Source organism: Silurus aristotelis (assembly GCF_946808225.1).
Source record: "Silurus aristotelis genome assembly, chromosome: 8".
In the NCBI taxonomy this organism is placed as follows: domain Eukaryota; kingdom Metazoa; phylum Chordata; class Actinopteri; order Siluriformes; family Siluridae; genus Silurus; species Silurus aristotelis.
Window position 1 is genome coordinate 14,997,267 of NC_139581.1, and position 15,423 is coordinate 15,012,689.

At 40.2% G+C, this 15,423-nt stretch overlaps 1 protein-coding gene and 1 long non-coding RNA gene across 3 annotated transcripts in view; both read left to right on the top strand.

Annotated features, from left to right (window-relative positions):
* Positions 1–15,423, top strand: part of bcas3 (BCAS3 microtubule associated cell migration factor) — a 214,935-nt gene that overhangs the window by 152,396 nt on the left and 47,116 nt on the right. The gene's annotated exons all lie outside the window — the stretch shown is intronic.
* Positions 2,710–7,165, top strand: LOC310729959. The gene is made up of 2 exons (XR_014534704.1): positions 2,710–3,448; positions 3,535–7,165. It is a non-coding gene; the product is annotated as an uncharacterized lncRNA (long non-coding RNA).

Below are 15,423 nucleotides of genomic sequence, written 5' to 3' on the forward strand. Positions count from 1 at the left end.
CACACGTGTCCCTCAATAATTTTTATGTGTTGAACATCAGAGTTAATATGCGAGTTCCATCAGGAACGTATTGAGTGGCAGACTGCAAGTTTGTTTAATCTCTGCCTCATACTCTGAGTGCATTTTTATTATTATTATTATTATTAAACTTAAAAACATACACAACAATGCCATGTTATATTGTATAAAAAGAAACTAAAGTTTGGCAGTGTCACTGTAGCTACTCCGTACCGGAAATACGATTTGTTTTGTGCAAGCATGAAACGGCTAAAGAATCCTTAGCGCTAGTGTTAGCCGCTAACCAGGAAGTGGACACACACACACACACACACACACACTTACATACACATAGGGTCTAACAAATGTAAACATAAATTTAATATTTCCATTTTTCATTTTATTTAAACAATTGAATTTGTGCCAATATATTCAATATAATAAAACAGAGTATTGCATTAGTTCAATATATTATATTTTATTGTATTATATTGTTTGATATATTATTTAACCAAGCAGGCATTTTATAAAAAAAAAAATTTTTTAAAGTGTAAACTGTTGATGTTTACAAATGTTATTAATAATAAACTGCATTAATAAAAATCGACAAGCAATTTTATGTTTTGCATTTCTTCCCCTTAACTGTACCCAAATTAAACCGAACCGTGACTTAAAACCTGAGGTACGTACCGAACCATGAATTTTGTGCACCGTTACACTCCTAATATATATATATATATATATATATATATATACACACAGTATATTAGATCACAAACAGTAATATAACATAGATTATGGAAATATGAGCCATGATTTATTTTATGCATGTGCAAATATTGCTAATAATATTACCTGCTTGAGCCAGTATTAGCTGTTTAAGTATGCTAAACTCATTTTCTTTTACTTTTCTGAAATGATTCTCGAGCACACATTACTTCATGTTCCTCCAGCATCAGCACCACATCTTGCTTCCTTCCTTCTGCTGTTTCATTTCATCTGAGTGCTCTCAAGTACTTTGGCCCCATATTGATCTTTCTGTACTCTTTGCATCATATTGCTAGCATGGCATCTAAAATAACAGCTGGGTATAGGTGTGTCTGTGGTAGGATGCGGCACTACAGTTTCTCCAAATGTTCTAAGATTACTATGTGGCGATGTGGCAGTTACTATTGAATAAATAAGAGGCCTTTTCCTCTCCTCTTGAGGTGAAAGCATCTCGAGGTCAGCGTGAGCTCGCTGAAAGGGTCGCTATTATACGTGTAAATGCTTTAAATGTAATTCAGCCCGAGGTCAGAACTTTAAAAGTGCGAACAGAATGTTTTTTTTCTTCCCCATCTTCCTTTTAATACATCAGAGTGTAAGCTGTGCATTTTAAAGGGTTTTAAAAGGTTCAGGAGTGAAGGTCATTCAGCAGACTTTGAGCAGGCCTCTCTTAGTCCTCCTTCATTTCCAGCTCTTCACTGCTTTTGCCTCGGGGAAATACATGAAACTTTGATGGCCAAATTAGGTTGTTGCTCATCTTGCACCTTCCAGCTCATAGTATTGACAGCAGTGGTGAACTGCTGCAGACAGATAGCATCTCGACGATCGGACTGGGCCACTCCACCTCGCGGCCGCTGACAACATCAGAAGTGTTTTAACAGGGTTTTAATGGCCATCCTGCCCTGCTCCTGGGAGCTTTGAAAATAGCTCCTGTAAAAAAAAAGGCTTTTCCAGTTGATAGAAGCTGACATGGCCTGCTTTTCCAGCCACCACATTGATGGGACTGATGCTGCTGGGCTTTTTAATTTTTCTTTTCTAAAATTCTTCTTTTTTTTTTGAAGACGGTGTCAGCTGCAAAGCTGTATAGTTTGAATAATAATTTTCAATTAATGTACATGAGCACATTTGTCTCTTTTTTCATATTGTAATTCATCAAAAGGAAGAGTGAACCAGGACACCACCTCTGATAAAACCACAAAATCCATTAGGCAGAAAACTCGACTTGTTTACACTGGCTAGATCTTCTGCCTTGGGTTGTGGTTAAAAAAGAAAGAAAAAAAAAAAAAGAAGTGAGAACATAATGTTTCTGTGCATCAGACAAGCTGAATGCCTGTGCTGTCATGGCTTATGCTCCCCCTCTAGTGTCTCGTCCTTTGCTTGATTGGTCGTTCATTAAAGTGTGTGATGAGAGAGCTTGGGCAAGTGCCCCGAAGCACCCAGCATTGACCCCCTTTCTGCTTCTCCCCATGCCCACTGCTTAGACTAGGCCTATGCATTGTGCTCCTGAATAGGGGCCCTGTGATTGTGGTCACACTCATTAGTGCAGTTTTGCGACACGTAGGCTCTGTGAATGGCTCGGCTTGTTGCAAAACAATGGCCGAGCCTGAAGGTGCGCCTGGGGCCTGGCTCCACGTTGACGCCCCTTAACATCTACGCTGCTCTTCTGGCTGTCGCTAAGCTGACCAAAGCTGGCTTGCTGCTTCTTTCTCTTCTGATCCTTTAGCCTGATTTCTTCCAGGACAGGAAGTTGGAAGAATAGAGGGTGAATAAGCTCTCGTCACATGGGACTGCACGTTTTAGAGAAGGTGATGGGTTACAGACAGGTTAAGCTGCCCAACCCAGCCTTTTTCCTCTACGTGTGTGGTGTTGTAATGTACGGCATAGAACCTTTCTCTTTGTGGCAGGTTTTAAAACCACTACTTCAATATAAGTAATTATTCTATATATACGGCCAATCTCATGTTAATGTTAAGTACTTACTTTGATCAGATTTTAAAAGAAAGGAACAGCTTTGCGTGTCGCTCCGAAAAAAGCTCTTGGAGGTGTGCCGGGGGCGGAGCTTAAGAGTCGCAAGCACACGCAGATTTTGCACAGTGATCGTCTGCCAGCTGTGACATCGCTATTAATAAAGCAGGAGCAAAAACTTGATAGTCTTAAATGAACTACGGCTAATGATTAGATCCAGCCATACATATTTGGACCCTGAGTCTGAAATTAAACATTAAAAACAACAGCAGCAACAACGACTATAGCACTACGTATCTATACAGTATAGTAAATACTGAACGAGGTTATCCTTTCCTCACATCCACAAATTCTTCAAATTCTACGAAGATGCTTTCCTCAAGCATGTCCTGTGCATGTGTTGATGTCGCTCGGATTGCTCTGCGCGCGCTCTACAAGGAGAAATGCCCATATAAGGGATTCCGCCTTTCATGATGTCATGAAGGGCCATAATCAGGGAAAAAACTTTCCAAAATTTCAATGAAACTGGAATGAGTGTATTAGGTGCAGAAATGCGCAGTCATACGTCCAGATCTTTTTTTTTTTTTTTTTTCACTTAGGCCATGTTTAGCATGAGAATCCAACTTTAACAGTGTAAATACCTCAGAATGCATGCCGGCTTGTCTATTTTTCCTTAATTCCTAAGCATGCAGTAAGTGAGTAGTTACACTCTTCAGTGTCAGTGTTCAGTTTTCTGTAAAGCTGCTTTGAGACAATGTCTGTTGTGAAAAGCGCTATACAAATAAACTTGACTTGACTTGACTTGAGTGTCATACTAATAAAACTAGATGCATCATTATACTTTAACTGCTGCTTTATAATATTATTAAGTGACTTGTTTGTTTTTATTGCAGTCACACACTAAGCATTTGAAGTAAACTCTTTTGATAAGTGATAAGCTATCAGATAAAATATCACATCTAATTTCCTCCCACTGATGCCTATAAAAACAGTCAGGAATGAAAGCAATCATTGTGCTTTAGGCTGAAGCAAACAGCTCAAGCTCCCATGAAATTTTGGCACTGACGAGGTTGGCATGTGGTCGCCAATCGAAGGGTGCTTTAGAGTCATTTCTCTGTGAAGGCGAACATTGCTCTTCACCGTATCGGCCATCTTTCTCAATCACTTTCCCGCTTTTGATAAGCGCAGAGGCCATCTGTGGCCTGAGCTGGAAGTCGAACACAGAAGGGCCGAGAGATGCTGGGACTTTCATCTACACCATCCCTTCTTAACTGACATGCATTGTTTGACTAAGGGTCATCTTAAAAGCAGTCATGGCCGAGTAACCCGTGCTTTCGGCTCACCTTTTGGTCAGGTTGATGAGACTGAAGGAAAACCTGCTTCACATCCACGGGGAACACAGACGTCTCTCGGACACTCTTGGTCTTCAGTGTTGACCCCGAGCCCTCTCACACTGATTACGCTTTGGATGAATACACACATTCAAGTCGGCACGTGTGTTAGTATCTGCGTCTGTGTTTACGTTTGCTCCAATGCCTCGGGGAGGAAGGTAATGTTGCTTCCTCTGTTCTCAGCACATGGGCAGAGCTCACCCTTACCTCCTTATCAAGCTGATTGGGTTAATTGCACATCCTTCCCCCATGCCCTCATGTCCTGCCATCTGATTGACTCCCCCCTTACGTGAGCCTTATAATGGCAACAGAATCAGGACTTTATACCAACAACTTCCTCTCGGCCCCACAAGAATAAAAATTCCTTTTCGTTTGGGTGTTTATTGTGGAAAGTAATTGGATGCATTTTATTCAAACATCCTAAATACCACTGGGGTTTTCACACTTTATTTACCCCCCCCCCCCCCCCCCAAAAAAAAAAAAAAAAAAAGTTTGAGTGTCACCATAGCTGATTTAAAAACGTACAATTTGACATGGTTCTTTGTTACTACATACAATACTTGCCATTGCTCATGGTTAGGTGATCGACCTCCTCTTTTGACTTTCTGACTCTTCCAGCTTCCTGTGTTTCTTCCTGCAGCCCACTTTCTCACTCTTGGCCAGCTGGTCAGATGGCCTGGAAAAGAGCCAGCAGCCCCTCCGACTTCTCACATGCTTTTCATGCACAATATCACGCGTTGTAATGCCTTGACCCCTGCATTCATGTTTTACGAGCAACTCATTAACTACTTGAGCCCTGCTGCTCAAATTTATGGAAGCATAGCAAGACGGAACATGCTTTCAGTAAATTAAGTGGTCCACATTCAGAAGCCCATCAACATGGCGTGAGACAGATGAGAACGTGCTTGTGTGTTCTCGGGTGTGTGTGAGAAAATTGAGCCACACACCATGCAAGTCATAAATTTTTAAGGTGCTTGGCCGTTCATATATAGACTTCTGAGAAAGCGCTTGTAGGGTTGTTTTTATTATTTTAGCTTAAGAATGATATAAGGGTATGCGTGTGTGTGTGTGCAGTCACCCAATAACAATGTTAGTTTAATAATTGTATCAGGTGTGTGCCAGCAGTAAGTAATCAAACTTTGGGCTTGATAACACTTCAGCAGGAGATACATTAGTGCCCAATAAATGTTGAGGCATACGAAAACCTCAGATCATACCCTAAACAAGCTGTCAGGCTCCTCATTTAGTTGATCCGGTTGTCACCCCTGAAATGCGTTATTTCAGATCATCTTTGACTGACATTAAACAGATCTATAGTAGTTTTGCTTTCTGTCCCATGCACTTGTTTTAGTATGTGTAACTAAAAAGCATTGATTAGTTCTACTGGATCAAAGGATGGATCTCTGAACTATCTCAAGCACACGTCCTGTGCACTCCTACTCTGCTGTGCATGCACGAAACCTGACGACTACAACCGGTTCAAACGGTCAAGTCCAGTGCCAGAGATGGCCACCACTCACACCCAAGAGAAACACAAGCCTCCTCCTCTGGCAGCAGGACGAACTAGAGAAGGAGAGAGACAGGAGAAGACGGCCACCGGAAATCGCTGACTGGAGCAAGGCCAGCTAATGGCTTTCGCAGAACCCTGGTGCTCAGATAGCATGTCTTCTCCATTAGCAGGTTTTGTTCCGACGTGCTAAAGCTATGTCATTTTCTTCTCTTTTTTACTGGCCTTCTGGTGTCACTTTCAGCCAAGCAGGCTTCTCAGTGGCTTTGGAACTACCCCTCCTGGTTTTAAACTGCCTGTGACTCGACACTTGGATCCCACGTGACCTGCGTGTGTGTGTGTGTGTGTGTGTGTGTGTGTGTGTGTGTGTGTGTGTGTGTGTTTGCCCTGCACTGTGAGTGACATAACATTGGGATGAACCCAGGGAGCAGCCAGTGACTTTGATCAGGGCTTTGTCATCTCTATGAGATGTTGGTGTTGAGAGGAATACACCAGCGCCAGCAGCACAGGTCCCCAGATTAAGAACGGCAGCATGAAGGGTGGGGCATGAAGCTTTCTCCCATTTGCTGTACAGAACTCTGTTTTTAATAGAAAAAGAATAGTATAATATCAGTAGTACAGTTTTAAGATCTAAGCTTAGTGCAATGCTGCCACCAGGTTTCAGGAGGAAGCTGTATTTTGTTTTTGTTTTTCTTCTTTTTGTTATAATTAGTTTTTTAACAGCGCTCCAAACCAAAAAGGATAAGTGACCTCACATTACAGCGTAGCTGGGACTGTGGAAAGGTTGTTATTGAAAGAGAAATATTGTTCACCAGAGCTGTCCATCAAATAAATTGGAACTTATCAAAGCAAAACTCGATCATTTTTAAAACTCCTTTTTGCCTGATGAATCTGTAATATTTTGTGATTAACACGATTTAAAATTGAAAACTTTTGCCTGTACTGAGAAATCAGAAAGCTTGTATGTAAAACTTTCAGAGCTTTCAATAAGCATTTATGTGAAAGCCATATTTACCTCACTGTACTGTTCACTTTTTCACATTCACAGGCATACGAATTTGTGCCAGATGTCACTGTGTGTTCAACGTAGTCTGTGTAGCTTCAAGTAAACACAAAAATGCCTCTGGTTGTGCATGAATGCAGCTAAACTATAGGGAGAAACAAATGTGAAAATCTGTCTCTTCAGATTAGAGTGTAATCATTGTAGTTTTGTTTATATGCGCATTGCCTTTTTAAGGGCTTTCAACACTGAACAAAATAATACCTAAATCTCTGTGGAACTGCTTACGTTTTAAATAGGACTCGAACTGAGTGCTTTATTAAAGACAGGTGCAATTGCAGGGTGAAGCGTTTAAGCCTTGTGATAAAACACACATGAACATGCCAGTGACATACATGTGTGGTGTGATACATGTGTCCAGGTTGAGTGATTGATAGCTAGACCTTTTCTGGTTGGATTAGTTTTAGATTCTTTAAATAAAAATTATTTCTAACATTTTCAGTAATCATATAGAAATCAAAAAGCTACAGCTTTTAGCAATTTTTTATAAAAAATATAACTAGTTATAACTAATAATCAGTTTAAAACAGGGGTCCTTAAAACAGGGGTCATTATAACTCGACTAATATGGACTTCTATGTAAAACATAGAGTATGATATGTAAGACATATTTAAAAAATCATCATATATCATATTAAAAATATATGTTGTCCTTGTGTATGTGTACATGCTTGGGTTTTCATTATAGGTCTAAACAGCCTTTCCGTTTTTTTTTTTCCTCAGTCCAGGGAAATGATTCTAAACCCTTTTTTGGGATAATTGCCTGTATATCACTGATGCAGTAGATGACATTTACACTGGAATGCTGCTTTAGGATTATTTAGTTAAATGCAGCCTTTAACACAACATTTTGTTAGCAAGCTTGCTGTTATGTCATTCTTTCTTCTTTTCCTCTTAGAGCACCTAGTCTATATTCAGAAGGTACATACCAGGAAGTATAAAGTCAACAGGAGTCTGTAAATGTTATCACATGTTCAGTGCTGAAAATTTAGCATCCCTCTACAAGTTCATATTTGTTTGTTCCTCCTCTAGAAAATGAAAAAAAAGGAAACTGTGGGCTATCGTTTCATATACCTCATGATTTGTGTTTATTTATTTAAGGACAGTTTGGAGAGGGATTAGTTACATGTGAGTATGAAGTGTGGATGAGAAGGACTGTGTGTGTGTGTGTGTGTGTGTGTGTGTGTGTGTGTGTGTGTGTGTGTGTGTGTGTGTGTGTGTGTGTGTGTGTGTGTGCTTACTTGGGTACACTTCCATGTGTTCGTGCTTGCTTGTGTTTCTGGGAGCTGGGCCCAGTCCTCAGCGAGAGACTGTGATGTGTGTGCGGAAGAGTGAGGGATAAAAGGAGACGAGTAGGGGTCCCCACGCACACACACACACACACACACACGCACTCAAACACACATACCACCCCCTCGCCAACCCAGCTTCCAGACAGCATGTGTGTCTGCCCCCTTCCCAACAGCTCGGCAACCAAACCGCCTTGACCTCGTCACCTTTCAACTTTACTTGAACTTCAGAGGAGAGGTTGTAGAGACATGTGCAGGACAGGAAACTTTGTACTTTGTGACAGTTGTCTTTTCTATTAAGAACAAAAGTTTTATCAAATAAAATAAAATTATATGTCTAAAAATATTTTATAGTTTTATAGTTACATTTTGAGTTCCCTCAGGAACGTATTAAGTGGTAGACTGCAAGTTTGTTTAGTGTCTGTCTTGCACTTTGAGTGCATTTTTTAAACTTGAAAACATACACAATAATGCCAGGGGTATATATATATATAAAAAAAAAAAAGAAATTAGAGTTAGTACAGTGTTACTGTGGCTACACGCTCCGTACCTGTAAAAAGATTTGTTGTGCGCATGCATGATAAAGCGAAACAATCCACGGCGCCAGCGTTAGCCGCTAACCAGGAAGTGACTAGCAGCTAACGCTAGTGCTATGGATGCTTTAGCATTTTATGTCCAGCTTCCACATATCAAGGGAGTGAATGAATGAAGGATGGAGGGAATGCAGACATTTGTTCAAGTGTGCTGAAATAATTAGAACAGTTAAGTAGATCATATCTTTAGAAAATGTAATATTAAATGTAAAGCACACACAAACACACACACACACACACACACACACACTGCTTTAGAGTGGACATTCATATCCACACACTAACCAAATAGAGTCTAACAAATGCAAACTATTTAATTATATTGTTCTATTTATTTAATTGTATTTAATCAATTTAATAATTACTCAATTCAATCAATATGATAGTGTGCTAAATTAATTTAATGTATTCTATTTCATTTTTATGAAATATAAAATATTATTTAATATATTATTTACCCAAGCAGGCATTTTATTAAAAATTTCTTCAAAAAGGTAAACTGTTTATGTTGTGAAATATCAATAATAATAAACTGTGTTAATAAATAAATATAATGACAAGAAATGTTATGTTTTGCTTTTCCTTTTTTCCCTAACCGTACGGAAATGTAACCAAACCATGACTTAAAACCAAGTGTACCGTTACACGCCTAATATGTATCTTTGGGTTTTTTTTGCAGCATTAAATCGTTAGTTAATCAAACCATTCCATTTAACATACTCGTGTTTGAGTGAAGCTATGACCCCTGGAGTCTGGGAGAATAGGAGAGATCCTTCATGCTAATATAAAAGAAAAGATTTTTTCATGCAGTAAAGAGTTATTTATATTCACTGCATTGTATTTAAGGTATTTATTGTGCATACATTGAGCACATTTGTGAAAAGGTATTGCATTAATGTTTAAATGTATAAGCATGGTTTTGAAGTTTATTATATTTGTGTGTGTGTGTGTGTGTGTGTGTGTGTGTGTGTGTGTGTGTGTGTGTGTGTGTGTGTGTGTGTGTGTGTGTGAGAGAGAGAAGGAGAGAGAGAGTGTGAGGGAGTCTGGTCAGTCAGGCGTAAGTGTTATGAGGTGGCAGGCTAGGTGCATTATTCTTGGATTGGAGGTCTGTAAGGCGCTAGAGCCTGTTTTCTTCCTCTTGAACCATTAACAGACTGTACTGCACTCTTGCCTTGGGCATCGCTACCAGGAAACTATGCTCTTATCATTAACTACTATACATAAGAGGTAGAAAGAGAAAGAGCATGTGTATTTCCATTTCCAGAAAGTGCTCTACAGAATGATATGGTCAGGAATTCATATAGCAGAACTCAATCTCTCTCTCTCTCTCTCTCTCTCTCTCTCTCTCTCTCTCTCTCTCATATATAGCAGAACTGTCAACCTTTATGTCTTATTTCTCTCTCCATAAAAAATGCCAAATGTACCACAAATCACTAAAATAGAGCATTAAAAGTTGTGTATATGCAGGGTTTTATGTTAACCACCAGGCATACGAGGGGAAAAAAGCTGTCTGTTTTAGTTAAGATATAGACACTTAGACACTATGTGCACTATGTGAACTGCTGTATGTAACATCTGTTTTAATGCTACCTGTATAAGGAGTAAAATGAGTTCTCTGGAGATTGTGGGGTGGTGGCTTCATTTCCTGTGTAATACTGGTAACACTGGTCAGTGACAATAGCTGTAATGGAGACACATCATTGATTTACCTCTTTCCAAGATATTTTATTTTATGGCAGGAGGCAGAATAATAGGCAATTGATCACTTTTCAAGCAGATTTTGGGAGAGCCTATCACATGCTGTCCTGCTTAAAAACAAGTCATTTTGTTCAGAATTATGCTTGTCGGTGTCGAGATTATGAGCAATCATAGGCTTTCTAGCTTCACCCATAGGTACATATTGAAGATACACAGACAAACTATTAATTAGATAAACTTATTATTTAAAAGTATATCTAATTCAGCACAAGCTGTTGATTATAGTATGACAAATGTGGGATATCTATTAAAATATTGAGATATCTATAAGCAAATGTATAACATAAAGAATGAGAATTATACTTTATATAACTAGGGTGTTTGATATTGGCAAAAAATAATATCTAAATATAAAAAATTAGAATATTTTTGTCTGAGTGTGCTATTCTGCTGATACATTAAGGATTACCTTGGACTGCTGACTCCTAAAATGGTTTGATATACTTTATATTCTATGTGGTGTTCAGTTCACAGCAGTGAAGAGAGATTAATCTTTTCCAATAAGTTTAAATAGATTTTTTTTTTTAGTTTTATGGCCATTATTTTCCTAATAAATCCATCTTTTAAATCAGATTCTTAGTTTTATTATTCTAATTGACTGACATTTTGGCTGTTACCAGGCAAACTAAATCAGTATTTTATAACATCATCATATAATATGAATATCATATCATATACATTTTATAATATTTTTTAATAGCTGATTTTTGAAAAAAAAAAATTAAAAATGGCACCTATCCTGTGATATTGAATATGAAATTACATAAATGTACATATTTTCAGCCCCCATATCTTGAATTTTGTGATCATTCCACATGCATTTTGATAGACTGAATCATGCAGGGAATAAACACACTCTAAATGAGCAATAGTTGAATCTATTAGACTTCATCAATGTTTGCCTGCGCTCTGAAGGTGTGTTTTGTTTGGGTTTTGCGATATACGCGAATAATGTCAAATTGCATATCGTTAAAACAGCAATTACGATATTATTATAAAAGATATATATTGTATACCTAGTATAAACCCTAAAGCTGATAGATGGAACTTTAAAAGTGCGTATAGGAGGAGATCCCAATAGGCAAAGAGCAGACCACACCTCATTTCTCATTAGGACACATAAGCATTAACCTGTCTCCCTCTATCTGTCCATGTTCCTGTGTGTGTGCACACAGTGTGTACCTTTTCACGGAAATAACTATGGCCTTCCTGGTAGTGGCGTGTCGGAGTCTGGGAGAGGTGTCCAGATTAAGCTGGATCAGTAGCCTTTTCTAAGCTCTTAGCAGCAGTAGAATCGGGTTGGGTGATACCAAAGAATTCAACGCAGCAGATTATTCCTCTGAGTAATATTGTCAGGAAAAGTCCCAGAGCGAAATGTGAGCTGCAAAGGGGAACTTCAAACACAGCAGCTGTTGAGCATGGCAGGTCAGCCGACGGTCATGAGCTGGCGTGAATGCTCGGGTCTCTTCAGCACACTTTCACCCTCTTATAACCTCATAACCCTGTCCATGTATTTACCATTCTCTCCATCATCAACATGGAGAACCAATCTTTTTTTAGACCCGAGGAGCTGGGGCAAATCGACAGAGGAAGATGAAGACATCAGCAGGGGCAGGCGGAGAAGTGGTGAAAGGTGGGCAGCACTTGTTTTGGCATGTGGCTCTGAGAGCTTGCCGTGTCTTTGAGGAGAGCTGTGTGTCAGCATATGCTGGGGTGGTTCTGAGTTTGGAGGTCAGGGGTTGCCCGTGACACAGGGGCCACCTGTAGACACTGCGTGTGTGGGCCAACAATGCTTTTTGCCAGCGAAGTTGAAGCTCTGGTTTACCTTTCTGGTCTGATTGCTGAGGGAACTGGGCATGATGGTCACACAGGGGGAGCTAGATTTTTCAGATCTAGCAAATACAGTGTGTGTGTGTGTTTGTGTGTTTGTGTGTAAAGATAGGGAAGAGCTGCTGAACTGGACACCATGGTGGTAACCTTATCCTTCCCTGCTCCTCCCACAGGCCTCTTCTAAATCAGAGCTTATGCTGCAGGCGGCTGCGTAGCCCCAGGCACTGTGCACTCTCTGCTTCATCCGCTATTAGCACAGTGACAAAGTGTGTGTGTTTGTGACAGAGACAGTATAACCTCCTCGGTGGAAATCTTGGCCGCTTTGCCCCGGCATCTCCTCCTCTGAATTCGCCACGGTGGATGACATTCATAGCTGTAGGCAGCTTGGCCTACTGCGTAATGGTTACACAGAGATGCCATTTTTTTAACACACACTGAGATTAAGAGCTTGGAACGTTACATTTGATTAAATTCTTTTGTTTTGTTTTTTTTTTGGTGAGAGCTTTAGCTTGTGTAGGTAATCTGCAAAAGGGTGACAAGAATACGCAAAAACTAAATATTAAAACAGCTGGGCGAGAAGCTATCAGATGTCCTTCGAAAGCTAGTCTGCGCAAAACATTACCAAGGCCTGGGGACACATCGAGACGTTTAGAGGGCAAACTTTTTTTCTCTCTGTCTGCTTTGGAGTCTTCTCGCTCTTTCATGTCCATCCAGAGAGTTGGCCTGTCCACTCTTCTTATCCATCCACCATCTGGGCTTCTCTATCTTTCCTCTTTTGCTTTTGCACTCCAGTTGAATATAGGAAGCTGTTGGGAGGAAAACAGAGCACAGAAACTCACAAGTGTTACACCAATATCTTCACTTACATTCCAAACAATTATCTGTGTGACTGAGTTGGGACACTGCTCCCTTTTGTTCCCTCTTTGATTTACTACAACCATGCCTTAGCACAAGTGTGTGTTCTTAACTTGATATTAAATTATAAATATATTGTGCTGATGCGTGCTTGACCTGAAGCCCAGTAGACTTTTAAATGCGGCTAATGAGACTTGTTTCACTTAAATCTAAGATCTATTTCGACCTTGAAAATCTGTCTGTGGTCACTGTTTTTTATCTGGGTGACTTTCTGGCTAGACTCTAAGACAGACGTTTGAGAAGATTACACATTCTCATTGTTTCCCTCCACAAAAGCTTATTGTAAAAGTATTTGATGGATTGGAAAGGAGATTCAGGCCCAGATCAAGCGCCCTCACTTTTCTCCCAACTAGAGGCCAGCTGGCTGTTACCTTAGTTTACAATTAAGGCTCACCTACTTAATCCCTCACAGAAGGATTGAATTTGTGTGACAAATCCTGGGGTCACAGTGCAGCAGGATGTGTGAAGTGCTGTTTCTCACTGGCTCCTCAAAGACTGCCAGACATAAGCTTTTTTTCTTGACTCCTGGCTAATTGGATTCACAGCCTCTGTCTTTTCTTTCTTTTTAAATTAAAATCCTCATCCGTGTGCTTACTCAGGTAGAATGCAACATTTAGGCTCATGCTCTGATGGATTAGAAGTGACTGCCTTAATGAGAATATGAGACTGAACTTGTGCCCCGTTGGTCATCTGGTTTTAGGGTCAGTCTGTTCACCAATCTGACTGTGGTAGCAGGGGGTGCTGTCCATTCAAAAGCCCCCACATCAGAGCTGAGTGTGTTTGGACAAGGTGGCAGTTCTGGACACTTATGACTTCGCTGGTTTTACATCAGACAAGTCCTCATGTCCTTGAGGCTGCAAAGAGTGGGAAGTCTGCCTGCCCGCCGCATCAGCATGACTATCCGCATTTGTATTTACACAGTGGTTCATGGCATTTGGCAGCAAACCATATGCTCTGGGGTGTGTGTGTGTGTGTGTGTGTGTGTGTGTGTGTGTGTGTGTGTAGATATATATATATATATATATATATATATATTTTTTTTTTTTTGTAAAGGACAAACTGTAAAACATTATTTTACAGGTGTATTCTTTGTTATGTAATGCTGTGCTAATAACAGAGGCAACAAAAGCTAATTTGGCCTCATAACTCTATGTATCTTTCAGGAGAAAATAATTTTTCTTTCTTTATCCCTTCCCTATGAATTGCCTTTGCTTTTCAGAGCTGTCCTCCTCTGCTTTTCAGCTCGTGGATGTGTGGACCACCTAACCAGCTCCATTTGCTCAGATTTATTTAGAGGGGTTTAACCTGGCAGCCTCTGTAAAACAGACATCCTTTAAAGGCTGCCGAGGCACGTTGCTCCCCTTAAAAGCCAGGCCTGTACTGGTGCATCAGAACACAAGAGCCGAACACTGATAGCCAGCGCCATTAGACACAGCCTCATAAAGAAGCCTTGGCTTTAGAGGCACTCTGAAGATAATTGTGCAATTAGCAAGGAAGATTGTAGAGTGCTTTGATCAGGCAGCAGCATGCAACTCATCAAGATATCATAGCACAGTTTCCAGCACAGGCAGATGGACACACACACACACACACACACACACACAGACACACACACTCTGCTTTAGAGTGGACATTCGTATCCATGTTGTGTGCTTATTTCAGTGGGGGGAAGGGGTCAAAAAGAGTACTTAAAGCCCAGCAATAATAAAATTGCTTCTTTCATCTGCTGCTTTCAGAGTCATATTACTAAGCAATAATACAACTTTGTTTAGAGTTTGTCACTGATGAGTGCCAACTGCTCTACAAACTAGTCATTCACACAGAGATTTTTTTTTTCCAATAAAGAGAAAGTGTCAAGAAAATTCTGTAAAGTTTAAAATACTGAGACTGTGATATCCAGAAGTAGCTTTGAGGGAGTAGATAGGTTTGTCTGTCCAGATCTACTTGCGAAGGAAGGAAAGTCGGAATGACTGTTATGAAAAGTCAGTGTATATTGGAAATAGCACTTAGCAGGGTCTTTGTGTATGAGTGCCAGGCCAGGAAGCGGAGCTCACATCCAAAAACACCACCCTCTCATTTTCTCTGGCCATGTGGACCATAGGGAGCAGTATGACTTTAGGGATGCTGGAATGGCCAGTTTGGTAATTCTCTCACCTCCCTGGCTTTTCACATAACCCAGGCCTCAGATGGGAGGAGAGGATGCATGCAGCGCTGGGTGCAGAGATCACTGAGAATGTCCAAAATAGCACAGGGTAAATATGACAGCATGGGAACCAAATATGAGTCCTGGCCCCTCCCAACGTCACATTTAGCCTCGTCTTGTTGGGGTTAGGACATGCCATTGCTCACAATG